Raw genomic sequence first — 16007 nt, forward strand, 5'->3', positions numbered from 1 at the left:
TTTATTAGCTGTGAAACCTGATGCAAGTTATCCTGCTTCCTCATCTATAAAATGAGAAAAATTGGGCTTGATGGTCTCTAAGTCCCTTTCAGCTCTAAAATCTATTACCTCCCTGTTCTTAATTTTGCATCTATAAATATGTATATAATACATAATGCACATGCACATGCATAGATAGATGTGAAATTAAGACTAGGATTTTAGATACTTAGATGTGTGAGTATATGTATGTATGTATGTACATATGTATATAAAAATCCTGTGTGGGTTTGTTCTTAATCCTGGTGATTTTAATGTTATGCGTATGATGTATGACTATATAATGTGTATATGTGCCATGCAGGTTATATATGTCTACATGGGTTATCAAACTATATAAAGACATGGCTCTTAGATGACAGAGGTAAATGTGACCTGAGGTCTAGGCTGTCTCTGAAGAGTGGAGGAAAGGCAGGGTAGCCCTTTTACCACCACCAGCATGCTGGCTGGCAGAAGGTGGGGGGTGGCAAGGGGCAGAGAGGCCCTCACAGTGCCCTTAGCCTGGGGACTTTTTCCTCCAGTCTCCAAGAAGGGTACAGGACTAGAATTATTTAAAGTATTTATTTATTGCCACCCCAAATATTGCTGGTCTAGGGGTATAATTTTAGGTATTCAAAACAAGAACCACTCTCTAGTTAGCTCTTAAAGGGTTTGCTTGGCCTTTTTCTACTATGTACCTATTGATCTATTTGGCATACCTCTAGTTTTTGGAGGAAAGACTAAATGAATAAAAGCTTACACTTGGAGGACTTTGAAAAAATAGGGTAAAGATGCACGGACCTTCTTGTTACTTCCAGTTATTAACACTCTCTTGAAGTTACTTTTTATTATTTTACATTTATTTTCATGTGTACATGTATTTTTGGCAGTATCACAAACTCCTTGGGAGCTGGGACTTTCATTTTTCTTTGTCTTGAACAAAGAAATTTAATGGAGAGGGGGAGGAACCTTAAAGACGATCCAATCTGGCCCAATCCCTTCCTTTTACAGATGAAGCCAAGACTTGGGCTTAGTGACTGTCCAAGGTCACATGGGTGGGTAATAGCCGAACTTGGGATTCGAACCCAGATGCTTAGACCCTAGAGCTAGTACTCGGACGCAGGAACGAAAAGATGCACTGAAAAGGAACTCCCCACCCCCACCCCGCCCCCAGACAGCTTGAAGCCCAGGAAGTCCAGAAGCATTTATTAAGCACCTACTAGGCCCTGCGTTTAGCGCCGGGGATAAGAAAGCGAAAAGACAGACACTGTCTCAAGAAGCTCGTAGTCTAATGGGGGAAGACATTCACGTACAACCAAGATATACTCAGGATAAATTGGAGGTAATTTCGGAAGAAAGATATTGAATAAGATTAGGGAATAAAGTTGAGGATATAAGTTAAAGATGCAAAATGGAATGAAAACGACTGAAAAGGGCACACAGGATGGATTTTACTAAAGCGGGGGCTCAACCTGGAATCGATGAACTTAAAAAACCGTGGTAAGTGGATTTCAATAGAATTGGTTTCCGTTGCCGTCCTATGCATTTATTCTGGCTTAGGCTTCCCGGGACTGCTCCGGGCACCTCTTCTGGCCGCTCGGACTCGGCCCCCCGCAGGCGCTGCCTCGTCGGGCTTCTCCCCTGATGCGGGTCCACCAGAAGACTAGTATCTCCTTGGGCCGCAGCCCGCAGCGGGCGGACTACGTTGGGGAGTGGTTCCAACGGGCTCCCCCTGGTGAGGAGTCAAACGCGCCAGCCCAGCTCCCGGACAGCCGGCGGGGCGAGGCTGGAGCTGCCCCGAGCACCTGCCCAGCGGCGGCAGGTCCGGAGGGTCCCAGCCCAAAGCCCGGAAGCCAGCGGCGTTCGTCCGTAAAGAACGAGGTATGGAAAGACAGATAAAGAAAGGCCAGAGCCGGTTCATAAGTTACCCAGCGGCGGCCGACCTGCAGCACCCCGAGACTGCGAAGCTGCTGAGGCCGGCGCCGCCAGGTGGGGGCGAGGCTTCCAAGGCGTCCACGGTCTCGAGGCAGGACCGCAGGGTGGGGGAGGGGAAAAAGGAGGGGGCGTGGGGTAGAGCAGAGGCGGCGCCCCGAGATGCACCGCTGGGGAGCGTTAACGGCGCTAACTGTGCTTCAGGACAGCGCGGGCGGGGGCCGGGGAAGGGAGAGCCGTAGAGGTGCACGCGAGGACTGGAGAGCGGCACCCCGGGCAACCGACGCCTTCTGGAAGCTCCGAGGCACCGGGCCGAGGGGGCGTGACTCCGCCGTGACGCAGCGGCGGAGCACGCGGGGCGGAGGCTGGAAGGAGGAGGAGGAGGAGGCGGAGGCTGGAGAATGGCAGTAGTCGGGAGGAGCCGCCGAGGTCGGGCCGAGGAGGAGGAGTCCGGGAAACTGGCTGCCTGGACCCCTCCTCCACACCCACCCCCCTGCCCCATCTGAGAGGCGCCTCCGCCCGTCGGACCCCTCCCCCCGTACTTCCTCCTGCCGCCGCTGCCGCCGCCGCCGCCGCTGGGAGATGGGCCTGGCCGCCAGCAGACAGCGGTTCCCCGGCCCCTGCCGCTGTCGCCTCCGCGCTTGAGTTGAAGGTATCGGGCCTCCGGGAGGGGACGGCAAGGGAAGGGAGGGGAACCCAAAGAAGGGCGTCCCTGGCGCTGCGGCTCCCTCTCCAGAGCTGAGGCCGCGGATCTTCCTCTCTCCGGGACGCCCTCGGGGAGGGAGAGGCCGGGGAGTGCCCGGCCGGCCTCGGGTTTTCTGTTTGGTTTGGTTTTTTCTGGGTCGGCTCTCCTCGGACCGGGCCGACGCCCTGCCGAACCGGGGGGAACCGCCCCAGGAGTCCCATCGGCCCTCCCCGCCCGTGCTCGCCCAAGGGGTCACCCCCCGGCAGTATTGTGACGGGAAGGGGGGCAGCGTCTCCCCTTGAAGCGCTTTCCCCAATCTCCGGAGGGAGGGGAGACCTGAGCGGCGGCCGCCGCGGGGAGGCGGCGGGGGCGGAGCACATTCCTGGTGGGTGAAATCGGCTCTAACGGGACCGCTTTCCGGGTCTCGTCGTAAATTCGCAGAGCCGGGTCCACCCCTCTCCCCTTGCTTCTCCCCCCACCCCAGCTGTCGGGTCACCCCAAGGAAGGAAGGCGGGGGTCAGAAGGGGAGAGTGCTGCGGGAGATGCCGGCGGCCACGGAGGTGTTCCACTGGGGTCTTGGAGTGCCGGCCCCCCACCCGGCCCAGGGCCCAGTGGACATCACGCCTCTACCTGGGCGATTCTCGTTTTTCCTACCAGCTGCCCTAACGTCGCTTTCGTTTCCTAGCTCCTTAAGGGAAGAAAAGGCCAGTTCAGTAATTCTGGGACAGGGTCAGTCACTGGGGAGAGGAAGTAGCTTAGGCTCTCTATATATGGGAGAAGCGTTTACTTTTCTCCATTGAGATTCAGAGCTGGAAATAGGTAGGAAAGACGCCTTATTCGGTTTTTCCCTCTTACTACTCGGAATTTCTCCTATGTTCTACGAAGTGTTAACCCTTGAGAGTGCGGAGAGTGCTCCCGCACTGTTCAAACATAGATTTTCACTGGCAATACGAGTTGCAAATGCTGGTAAGCGATAGAGGCATATCAGATCAAACCTTCTTAGCCTTTCCGGTTGTCTTAGATTGATTGTAAAGGTTCCTCCCCGTGACATTTTTCTGTGGGAAAGTTACAAACCATTTTTTTTTGTCTTTCAGCATTCATGTAGATGTACAGTTCTACTGGTATCCATTTACATTTTTTAGTTTTTGAACGAGGATGTTGTCGAAGTTTTGTTCCCAACTTTTCCATTCACTTACACTAGGATCACAAACTGGGCCTTGCCTTTCTTGCAGAAGTAGAAACAACACTATGTTGGTGAGCTCACCAGGAAAAGACTTTCATGCCTAGCTGGTGACTTCGAAATAAACATTATTATTAAGCTATTCATTACTCTTTCTATGTGAAATTTTGTTATTCAGTACTTAGGAGTCTGAGTTGAATTAAAGTTTAAAGACATACCTACCTGTTTAAAAAGGGGGGAGATTACCTTAGGTTGAACTCGTTTTCAAAAGCTCATTTTTATAAAGCAATCCATGAATAGCTCCTTTTAAGAATATAAAAAGGGTGAAAATTTTTGTTTGAGGATAGCTTATTTTTTATGAATATGATAGAATTGGAAAGCTTGCTAAAAAAGAAAACAACAAAAATCTCCACTCCCTCCAGAAAAACACATCAGAAGAATGTAAGAATTCTTTTGGTGATTAAAGTGAAATATTTAGGCGGCAGCTTATTTTCTTTTTTGTTTATCTTTTATTAGTCTACCCCCATTTAAACTTTGTTCTGTCCTCCTCAACCCATCTTGAAGAGAGGGCTCTCTGGACTCAGCTTCATGATACATCTTCTTATTGGGATTAACCCATAGTTAATCCATAAAAATGTTTAAATTTTAAAATCTTCATGTAGATCATTCATAAGGATTATGAAAATATGCTTTGTTTTAAAAATCTCCCTGTCTAAAAATCTTTACATTTGGAAATTGATGTTAGTGTCATAAATATTTCTGAATTCATACTAGACCTTAGTCATATTAACTTTACCCTGTGACTTTTTAAAGACTTAAAAAAATTAGATCTGAAACAGGCAAATTAATTATTTTATTTTTGGTTGCTTCAACTGGGTATTAATTTTAGTACAGAGGTGGTATTCTTTTGTTTTACCACGCATTGAAATATTTAGTATTGAAGTTGTTTGCCTGACTTTGGTGCTGAATGTGAGCTTAGCAAATCACTTAACTTTTGAGTGGTTTTTCATTTTACTGAGCAGGATTATATTATTTCCCCCAGAGCATATGAAATAAGTCTTAATAAATGTCTTGTTTTTTATAAGATACTTAAAGAAGAAAAACATGAAAAGAAAAGTAGTTTATAAAATTTCAGTGTACTTGGTTGGAATCATATAGTGACATTTTTGTTGTTGACAAGCCAACCCCTTGGGGCCTTCTCCTTTTTATGTGACTAAATTTAAAGAGTCTAATGTTTGTATTGTAGAGTTGCTGGATGGATTTGGAATAGGGCATTTAAAGGAAACATTCTTAGGGCTCGTGTCATATTATTTTAATTTTTTCTGGTAGCTCATTCTTTGATCTTGAAAATTTAGGCTTAACACTGAATACCAGTTTTGCTTCTAATCATATTTTGGTTTTGTAGCAAAGAACGTTGAGTTCAAAAATTGAATATTGGTTCATTTTTCTGTGTCTTTCATAAAATTGATAGACTATTTAAAAGGTTTCATTCATGTAGCTTAAATTTTCTTAGTATCTCTGTGCTGTGACTTATAGAACAGCTTTGTCACTTCTTTTCTCAAATAAAGTTCCCCAAAACCTAGTATAATGTTTTGTACATATTAGGCACTGTATAAAGTGGCAGTGGGATGAATAAATGAATTCCATTTCTTTCTGCAGGCTATTAAGAACATAGTGAGTGACTCTTTATATTTTTTATATATCTCTGAAGCCACTCACAAGGGCCTTTTCATTTGTCAAATATACTCTGGTTTCTTCCAGACAAAGCATATGCTTTCATATCTTTAAGGTCTGGAGACAAAATCAGGCCACTTCTGAGTATAAGCAGAGTAAACTAATCATTTCTGAATTTATCTTCAGCAACATAATGCTCTGTGTTTTGCAAACTACCAGGTCAAGCAGAAATACTTTAATAATTGACTAAAAAGAGAGTACTCTCATATATGGAACACTTTAGTGCTTAGAAGCTTTGGTTTGACTCCTGTTCAGCAAAATGTTAATCTGATTACTGATAAACCCTTCTCTACAACAGCTAAATTTTCCATACTTAATTAAGCTGATGGTTTGGTGAGGGCTTTGTCCCCTTTCACAAGCTAATTTTACCTTCATTATGTTTATATTTTCAGTTTTAAGATGTCACTTCTTTGTTAGCTGAAAGAAGATGCATAAGATCAAAACAATACACATATATAACTACACCTGCGCAGCTGAAAACAAGAGGGATGATATTGCTTTGCTAGATACATCTATCTATTCCAGATGGTGGTAGACTTCAACCAAAAAAGGTAATGAGATATTTTGAATGCCTGTCAACTTGGTTGTTTCACTTTCCTTTTGATAACTTCCATATTTATATTTTCTGCATTTAAAGTATGAAAAACTTGTGGTTTTTCAAGTACACTAAGATTAGTATTTGGGTTTGCTTTCTTCATAGCTTAGATAACTAAGGAATAATCAGTTTGTTCTCTTGGTGGCAACAGTGTTCTATGACATTGGCCTTGAAAGTGTTCTGGAAACCTTGGTGCTACCGATAACAATTAGTCTTTTGCTTTAAAAAGTATTCAGTGAAATAATGGTTAATTATAACTATTGTATGTATTTGGAGAAGTTTATATGGGAGAGTTTGAGACGCATAAGTAGCATAACTTGAGTGTTTAATGCGTTTGCATATTGATTTATTGTGAAGCAAAAAGCTGCTATCTCATTAATAGAATCATAGAATGTTAAATCACAAAGAAGCCTTAGACAATCTTGTCTAAGCTTTTTGATTTAATAGATAGGAAGCTGAGACTCAGAGAGATTAACCAATTTATCCATAGCCACAGCTGGAACTAGAATTCAGGTCTCTAGATGGGCTTTGGGGCCTAAAAGGTAGTATGTACATTATGCCAAATTGCTGTTTTTGGGCTCTCCCTTGTTCCAAAGACCCCTGGATTATATATAGCCCCAACTGACTGCTTGAGCAGAAGAGGCAGTCTGATGGAGATAAGCCATAGAGAAGGAAATACATGTTAGGGATGGTATAAAAGGGAGTGTAAAGAAGTTAGAGAAGAACAATAGGAGAAGCTTGCCGTATTAGGCTTCTAGATAAATACTATCTTGTATTTGTACATCAGATCTCTCCATCTGCATATAAGGCATCTCTAAGTTAGATCATGCCTATGTGTTCCCGAGGCATGTCCCTTCAGATACCAAAGTTGTTACTCAGTTAATCTGATTTTGATGCTTCTTTTCATTCTCTGGACTTTGGAGCTTCACCACCATGCCTCAGCTGCCTCCTCCTCTCTTTGTTCTTGAGGCTCTCTTCTCCCATTGGTGAGTTCTTCCAAAGGACCTCTATTTTGAGGGAGGGCCCAGACCAGCTATTTTCGTTATTCAGACCTTGTCACGATTCCTCCCTTACTTTCTGTGCATGGATACCTTCCGCCTTTTCTTTTCGTATATGTAGTCTTCTCCCATCAGTATGTAAGTTCCTTAATGGCAGGGACTGCTTTTCTTTTTGATATTTTTTGTATTCAACAACGATAGCAACACTCATTAGCATGGTGTCTGGCATATAAGAAGTACTTAATAAATGTTTCTTGACTTGAGTGTGACACATTTCCAAATAGAGAAAAGTAGCAATACCAAAGTACTTTCATTCTTAATAATTTTATTTTAAGATGCATTATAAAAATATGAGAAAATCCAAATGAGGCCAAACAATATGCAGTGTTACTTATATTGCACATAAGTACCAATTAACAGTTGGCAATAGGAATTCAGGAGGGCATGTTTAGTCAGCCTGAGCATTGGTTTTTAACCATCTATCCCAGAGGTCTTAACTATGTTTTGTGGGATGGATCTTTTTGGCAGTCTGGTGAAACCTATGGGTCTCTTTTCAGAATGTTTGTTGCTTATATTCATAATAGAAGGAAATGCTAAATTTTAATTAGTGATTAGTGAAAATAAAGATAATGTTTTTACCTGACCAAGATCATGGGCCCCCTGAAATTTGTCCACAAACCCTAGTTAAAGAATTCTTGATCTAGCCTGATCTTTCTAGTTGAAGGATTTGTGGTAAATAAGTAGCTTGAGTTTTTTCATCTGAAACCTTAAGATTCAGAATCTTAGTGGGAAGATCCAGTTTCTAACTGCCTTTCTTGCTGCCAAATAAAATACTGTTCAAAGGTGTGTGGTACTGATATGAATAAAAATATGTCTCCCTTCTAAACCAAGGGTGCCATTTGAAAGAATCCTGTTGATACTGGAACTAGATGGGCAGGTATAGCTAGGCAGGTAGGTGGTGAAGTGATACATGATTCATCATATCGTATTACATACAATACAGTACGTACATGATACATCTTCTGCTCGTTGGGATTGACCCATAGTTAATTTAGAGTAGATAAACTAGACCTAGAGTCAGGAAGACCTGAGTTCAAATGCAGCCACAGACACTTAGGACCCTGGGCAAATCTCTTAATGTTTATTAGCCTCAGCTTCCTCAACTATAAAATGAGGATTATAATAGCACCTATCTCGTAGGATTCTTAGACTCAGTGCTCACAATGATTATTCATCAATTGAGTTATTTTCACTAACACTGTGCCAGCACATAGTAAGAACTTCATGAATACATATTCCCTTCTACATTCTTTTTTATGTCAAAAATATATAAATAAATGCTGGCTGTTATTTTTAAAATTTTTATTATTAAAAATAGGTCTTTTTTATTGTTTGTACATTACGATAAATGCCAGAGGAATCTTTAAGCTGGCCTGATATAGTTTGCCGAAATTTCTGGAGCTATACCAAAAAATCCTCAGTAAACCAAAAGAATTTATCCTTGTGTGTTGCTGATGGTATCCAATTATGTTTATGGTAGGTATCAGAGACAAAAATCTTTTTGAATCTTAGTATTCTACTAGGACTACCAGAGGAAGTGCTGCAAGGATAAGCAGGATTGGGAAGTAAAGATTATATATACTAGTATTATTAATTTTCTCCCTCTCTTTCCCTCTGGCCTCGCTACTACTATCTTAATATTTAGAGTATATATTTGTACTTACACTTTCATTATTTTGGAAGTGAAATCCTCACAGAAGGGTTGAGAAAAGCGTTAGTTTGGATTTTTGTACTTTTTAAAATTCCCGGCATTAAAAAGATCAGTGGAATTACTTTACCCTTGCACATTCACAAAAAATCTCATAGGGCCCAAGAAGGTTTTTTGTTTATTTTCTTTTAATTAAATATGAATGTGAATTGAGGTTCAAGGAAACTCTCTTTCAGTCCCTAGGACCAATATGTGACAAGGCACAGAGGAAGGACTGGGAGAAAATAGGAAAAAGTAAAAATGTTAGCCTAGTTAGAAATAATTTTCTAGGTGGATGTGAAAGGCCTTAGTCTAGGACAGTCTGATCAGTTAAGTATAGCTTGATAATAGTGTCTTTCAAAGACACTGCAAGAGTCCAAGAGGTGATCTCCTTTCAGTAGGTTAACACGGACTTGGGGATTTTTTTTCCCATACTGTATTTGGAAGATGATGAACATTTCCAAAAACCAAGAGACATTTATGTTAACTAAAACATCTGGTTTATTTATGTATTCTGTGTATTTTTCTAACAAATACACATAAACATGTACTTTTAAACAAAACAAATATACTTTTAAATTTTAACTAATTTTGTTTATGTGAAAAATGTTTGGTGTAAAAAATAATTTCAGCAAAATTAATCTGGAAAGATGAAGATATAGTAACTAAAATGCTTAGGGAAAGGGTAGGGTGTTTTGGATGATTGGATAGTCTGAATAATGTAGGGTTAACCACTTTTAATCCTTGAAGATACTAAGTCTTTCAGATGTAGTGATATAGTATACTAAAAACAAATTTTTGGGTAGAGGATATTTTTTCTCAATTATAGAAAACGGTTTTGTATATGAGAGGCCAGACTTTGATCCCAGATGCCTTTTTAAATTTTTTTTTTATTTTTTAGACTTGGTGCCATGAATAGAGTGGTAACCTTGGAGTCAGGAACACCCAAGTTCAGATCCTTCCATAGACATTAGCTGTGTGATCTTGGGCAAGTCACTGAAATGTTTTTCACTCTCAGTTTCCTAATCCGTAAAATGAGAAGGATGCATTTAGTGGGCATCTCATTTCCAGCAGATAGCCCCTTTTACATCCCCCCATCCCCCACCTTCTCCCTCTCTCTCTTTCTCATTTTCAGTCTCTCCTTATCTCCTGGATGCTTCCCTACTATCTATACACATCCACGTCTTCCCTCATTCTCAGAAAACCCTCATTCAATTCATCCATCCCTACTAGCTATTGTCCCATATGCCCTCTTCCCTCTAAACTACGTGAGAAGGCCATCTGCAATCATGGTTTCCACTCTTCCTTTTTTCCTCTCTTCTTAACTCTCTACATCCTGACTTCCTACCTCATTGTTCAATTGAAACTGTTCACTCCAGATTCAATGGTATTTTCCTCAGTCTTCATCCTTCTTGGCCTCTGCAGCATTGGTACTGTCAGTTACTCCCTTCCTGACGCTCTTTTCTCTCTAGGTTTTTGTGACACTACTCATTGAGGTTCACCTACCTGTCTTGACAGCTTCAACTCATTTTCCTTTGCTAGATCTTTATCCAAGTCATGTCCTGTAACCCCGAGTGTCCCCCAGGGCTCTGCCTTGGCTCCTTTTCTCTTCTCCCTCTATATTGTTTTCTTAGTAATCTCATCTGCACTCATGGATTCAGCTGTCTTCTCTATGCCTACCTCCAGTCTCACATCTCTAAGTGCCTATCAGACATCTTGAACGCTATCCAAAACTGAACTCATTCTTTCCCCCAAAACTTTCCCCTCCTTCTAATTTCCCTATTACTATCAAGGGTATCACTGTCCTCCCAGTCACTTATGCTTGCAGGCTAGGTTGACTCCTCATTCTCACCCACATATCCAATCTGTTGCCAAAGACTGCCAATTTTACCTTTATAACATTTCTTGTATATACCCCCTTTTCTCCTCTGATACTGAAACCACCCTGAGGTTCAGGCCTTCTCATCTCTATTCTCATCATCTCATGCTTGGACTATTGGCAATAGCCTGTTGTTGATCTGCCACAAGTCTCTCTCCACTCCAGTCCATTTTCCATCTAGCTGCCAAATGCCTTTGGCATAGATCTGGCACCCTCATCCCTCCCTCTCCCCACCAAATACATAGTCAGTAAACTGCAGTGGCTCCCTGTCACCTACAGAATCAAATATGAAATCCTGTTTAGCATTCGGAGACTTTCATAACCTGCTCCCATGCCCCCTTTGCCATCTCCTCCCTTTACCCCCCACATATTTAGCTTTCCAGTGACAGTGGCCTCCTTCCTGTTACTTGAACAAGACAATTCAATGTCTTCTGACTCCAAGCATTTTCACTGACTGTTCTTCATGCTTGGAATACTCCCCCTCCTTATTTCCACCTCCTAGATTCCCTGACTTCCTTCCAGTCCCAGCTAAAATCCTGTCAGGAAGCTCCCTTAATTCTAGCTCCTTTATCCTCTGTTGAATATTTCTGCTTGATCTTTTATATAGTTTGTACATAGCTTTTTGCAGGTTGTCTCTCAAATCAACTGTGTGTTCTTCCAGGGCAGGGACTGTCTTTTACTTTTCTTTGCATCCCTAGTGTTTAGCAAAGTTCTTGGCACATAGTAGGTACTTAATAAGTATGTGTTGACTGACTGACTCTAAGATCACTCCCAACTCTAAATCTGTAGACCTATAATCTGTGAGAGTATCAAATTAATTTTTAGTCTTTTTAGAAGGAATTGGACCAAAGGAAGACCATTGTGTTTACATTGAAAAAAGCTAGGGCTATTAAATTGAAAGCTAGATAATCATAACTAGTATTTAGCATTACTATCTTAATCATCCTCATTTTTGTCCTAGTATCCCTGGCACCTAGCACAATGCCTGGCACGTGGTGCGTGCTTAACATAGCTGCTTATTGATCCTTAACAGACCTTGTATAGCTTGCCTACTCTGGGCAAAGGACCATGCTAGGCCCTGGACATACAGAGAGACATAAGACATGATCTCTGCCTTGTGAATCTTTTATAGTACAGCTAGAATATAAGTGCCAGGTGAATGAAGGTGCTTTAAGAGTTGAGAGAAAGAAAAGAATCCTAGTGAGCTTCAGCATTTAAGGGAGGTTGTTTGTTTTTTTTTTTTAATTTTTTGGAGGAAAGGAGATTTGACCCAAGTATTGAAGGTTAGGACTTAGATAAGCAGAAGGAAGGGGAGACCAGAGCAGGGCCAGGGTAATGGAGCATCAGGTGCTGAGAACATTAAGTAGTCCAGTTTTAATGGACTATAAAGTAGGAAAGAGGGGGGTAGTCTTCTGAAAAGAGGTTGGAATTCACTTGTGAAGTATTTAAAATGCTGTAGAAGTTTGTATTTTATCCTAACAGCAATAGGGAACCACTTGAAACTTCTTGAGTAGACTAATAACATTGCTACCCATGCTTTAGAAATGTCTATTTGTAAGATGTTGTTGGAGAGTGGATTGGACAAGGGAAGAGATTGGAGTCAGGGAGACCAATTAAGAAGTTATTGTAAGACATGATGAAAATCTGAAGTAGGAAGCTTTTGAAAGGGGTGGATAGCTATTTTGGAGGTAGAATTAACTGATTAGTTATTGGGGAGGAGGGTTAGTGAGGGAGAGTGAAAGATTAAGGCTAACTTGAAGGTTGTAAATATTGGTGGCTGGAAGGAGGATAGTGCCTTGTATAATACTAGGGAAGATCAGAAGAGAGGTGGGTTTGGGGTAGAAGATTTGAAGTTCTATTTTGCATATGTTGAATTTGAAATGCATATGAGACATTCAAGTAGTGATGTCCAGCAGACTGGGGTGCGTGAAATGAGGATTGAATATGTCGATTTAATAGCCATCTACATAGGGCTAGATAGTAATTGAATCTACAAGAGCCGATGATATCGCCAAGGAAAAAGTATATATAGAGAAAAGGGTATAGGACAGAGCCCTAGGGTATAGCTAGCTGCACATAGAGCAGGGCATGGATAATGAGCCAGCAAAGGAGAGGGTGTCTTAGAAATCTAGTTTAGCCTATACCTGCATAGGAGTCTCTTTCACAGCACATCTGGTGTGATCATTGGGCCTGTGCTTGAAAACTTGAGAGTGATAGGGAATTCACAACTTTCCAAGGTAGCCTATTCCACTTGGGGTCAGATCAATTGAAAATTTTTCCTTTCCATATATGGTGTGGAAATTGCTGTTCAACTTGTTACCTGTTGCTTTTCATTTTGCCCTTTAATCATTCTTCTACCTGATGGCCCTTCAGATCTTTAAAAACAGCTATCGAGATACACACACGCACACACACACACACGCGCGCACACACACACTCTCTCTCTCTCCTCCTCTCCCCCCCCCCCCATCAGGAGGGACAGATGTTTAGTCTTTTTCCTTTTAAACAGTCTAGACATCCTTAGACGGCATGCTTTCAAGTCCCCTCACTGTCCTTGTTGCCCTCTTCTGGACATTTGGCAGTATTCTTCCTAAAATATTTACAAAATATTAAGAAATCAATATTTCTTGTACTTGTACCACTATGAGTTACTATTTAGAATTTAAGTTAATACAGATTCTGTAAACCAGACTTTTCATTAATGTGCTCCCAACTTAGGTTTTATAGCATCATTGGCTCTAGGGCTGGAAGGATCAGTTGAAGTTCTGTCATAAAGGGGCACTCTTATATTTTCTAATAAAACTGGATTTCTGACTCTAGTAGTTTACTTTTCCCCCCTTTATTCGGTTTCTCCTCTTCAGAGATCTTCAGTTTTATGGCTGTGAGATAACTTTTACTTCTTTCTGGAGGAATTGCCAAGTGGAAGCTTATTGTGCTGCTGATATAAGCTAGGTTATGGAATAATACAAATATCTCAAATGAGTGATTTGGATGCAATAGACCTAAAAATCTACCCCTTCTTGGGTAGTAGAACTCTAATTGGATAGGAAAAGTAAGGTTTTTCCATTTCAGAAATCGTTTAAGTATTTATTGTGTTAGGTCTCTAAGGTCCCAAAAAAAAATATTAATAGCTCACATTTTATAGTGCTTTACGGTTCATAAAGTACTTTCCTCATAACAACTGTGTAAGATAGACTATGAAATATGAAGATATACATGCATCCATTATTTAGGAAATAGACTATGAAATATGAAGATACACATGCATATAACATTTAGGAAATAAAATTGTGTTTGTTATATTGACTCTGTGGGCTTGTGTGTGTGTGTGTGTTGTACCTACGTACATACATGTTGTACACTACTTCAGTTCTTCTGGGACTCAAGATTTCCTCAGTATAGTACTCTTCACTCATGAGATTATAATTTATCTTTATCTTAGTGATCTGCTTTCATAAGTTTGCTGCGTGTAGAAAAAAATAATGAAACTCTTGTGGCTGACCTCGTGATGAGTCACTCCGAACTTAGCCTGGTCCTCAGTCAGTTTCCAGTCCTTTTATTGGTAGTCTTTCTAGTTTTCAGGACCTTGTTAGATGTTATGCTTTGCTGCTGTAATCCTTGAGAGTCTAGGGTTACTCCCAAGAAATGATCTGGAAACATCTGCGGGGAGTACTGTAGTAGATGATATAATTATAATAGTAACCAGTTCTCCTTTTCTCGAGTCTCTCTCCACTTTGGTCTATCTTACACACTCTTGCCACAGCTATTTTCCTTAAGCATAGATCTAAACATGTCACTCCCCTACTGAATCAACACCACTGCTTTCATATTGCTTCTAGAATAAAATACAAATTCCTTATTTTATCTTTTAAAGCCTTTTACAACTGTGCCCCAGCCTGTCTTTCATTTTATATTACTGCTGCTTCCACACTCTGCAGTCCTACCAAACTGGCCTTCTTTCCAGACCTCTATTCCTGTTTCTATTTCTTTGCCCTGTAGTGCCTAGACTGTACTGCCTCCTCACCTCTCTGTCTCATGGAATGTTCTATATCTTCAAATTGCAACTCAAGCACCTCCTTCTTTATGAAGACTTTTCCTAACACCCTCAAATGTTAGTGTCCTCCTTTTCTAACTACTTTGTATTTAATCTCTTTATATTCATTCCATATGTGTGTATACACACGTGTGTGTGTTGTAAGCTCTATATGAGTAGGGGTTGCTTTGTTTATTGCATTTGTATCACACGTTTACTGTTGTTCAGACATGTCCAACTCTGCATGACCTCATGGACTTTTTAAGGTTCCATTAGGCTTTTCTTTGCGGTTACAGAAAGCCCAACCACTTTTAGAGTATTTCATGAATATCCTTTGTTCACAAGGCAAAAGTGGGGAGCTTTTGCAGGCTTAAAATGAAGAATGAGATTGGTGATAGCCCGTTTTTGTTTATTTGTACCACTTGGGAACAGAGGTCCCCCGAAATGCAAAATTATATAATCCAGACATTTTTTGGCTTCCAAATGTTTTTAAATTTACTTGTAAACATTTGGGTACATCAAATGTAATATTTCATTTTAATCATTAAAATTTATTGTTACAACTTATTTCAATACAGATTCCCGATGAACAGCTAAGCAAATTGCCTTATAAGGAATATTCCCTGAAAGTATTTGGTTTCACCATTGTTAACAGAAAAGAAAAATGTCTTTTAGTTTTGACAGTGATATTGTATTTGAGCAGTGGGACATGTTTGGAGTTTTTTTGGGTTTTTGTTTTTGTGTTTTTGGCAACTCTATGTTGATTTTGTTTACATTATTATAATGATTATGTGTATTATTCCTTTTAACTCGGTTTTTATAACTCTGTATCCCCTCACACAAGTCTTCTTATAATTTCTCTGAATTCTTCATATTTACAATTCCTTAAAGTGTAGTTGTGTTTCATTATATAATGTGCTCATACATTTTCCAGTTGTTGTACGTATATATTTTATTTCCAGATTTTTATTATAAATAATGCACTATGAACATTTTACACATAGGAGTCTTTTCTTGCTACCAGTAGCTTCTTTGGAATATAGCATCAGTTGTATTAGACAGTAGGGACGATCTGAAAACTTTTCACAGCTCCATTGGCAGTAAATGAGCACGTCAGTCTCCCCACAGCTCCTGCAGAAATGAGCATTCCCACCTTGTGACATTTTTGATTGCTTAGTCAGTCTGAGGTGATACCTCAGGGCTCTT

General features: G+C 40.8%; 1 protein-coding gene across 4 annotated transcripts in view; it reads left to right on the plus strand.

Annotated features, from left to right (window-relative positions):
* The first annotated feature begins 1263 nt into the window (after window positions 1-1263).
* RNF19A (ring finger protein 19A, RBR E3 ubiquitin protein ligase) overlaps window positions 1264-16007 on the plus strand; it is a 72308-nt gene continuing 57564 nt past the window's right edge. Inside the window, exons 1-2 of one of the 4 annotated variants that reach the window (XM_036754999.1) lie at window positions 1264-1518; window positions 5942-6100. The gene's annotated coding sequence lies outside the window, so the exon portion shown is untranslated. Of the gene's footprint in view, window positions 1519-1706; window positions 1900-2283; window positions 2603-5941; window positions 6101-16007 lie in introns of those variants that run through there. The other 3 variants (XM_036755032.1, XM_036755016.1, XM_036755025.1) reach the window with 3 other exon arrangements.

This window comes from Trichosurus vulpecula, chromosome 1, assembly GCF_011100635.1.
Source record: "Trichosurus vulpecula isolate mTriVul1 chromosome 1, mTriVul1.pri, whole genome shotgun sequence".
Taxonomy (NCBI): Eukaryota; Metazoa; Chordata; class Mammalia; order Diprotodontia; family Phalangeridae; genus Trichosurus; species Trichosurus vulpecula.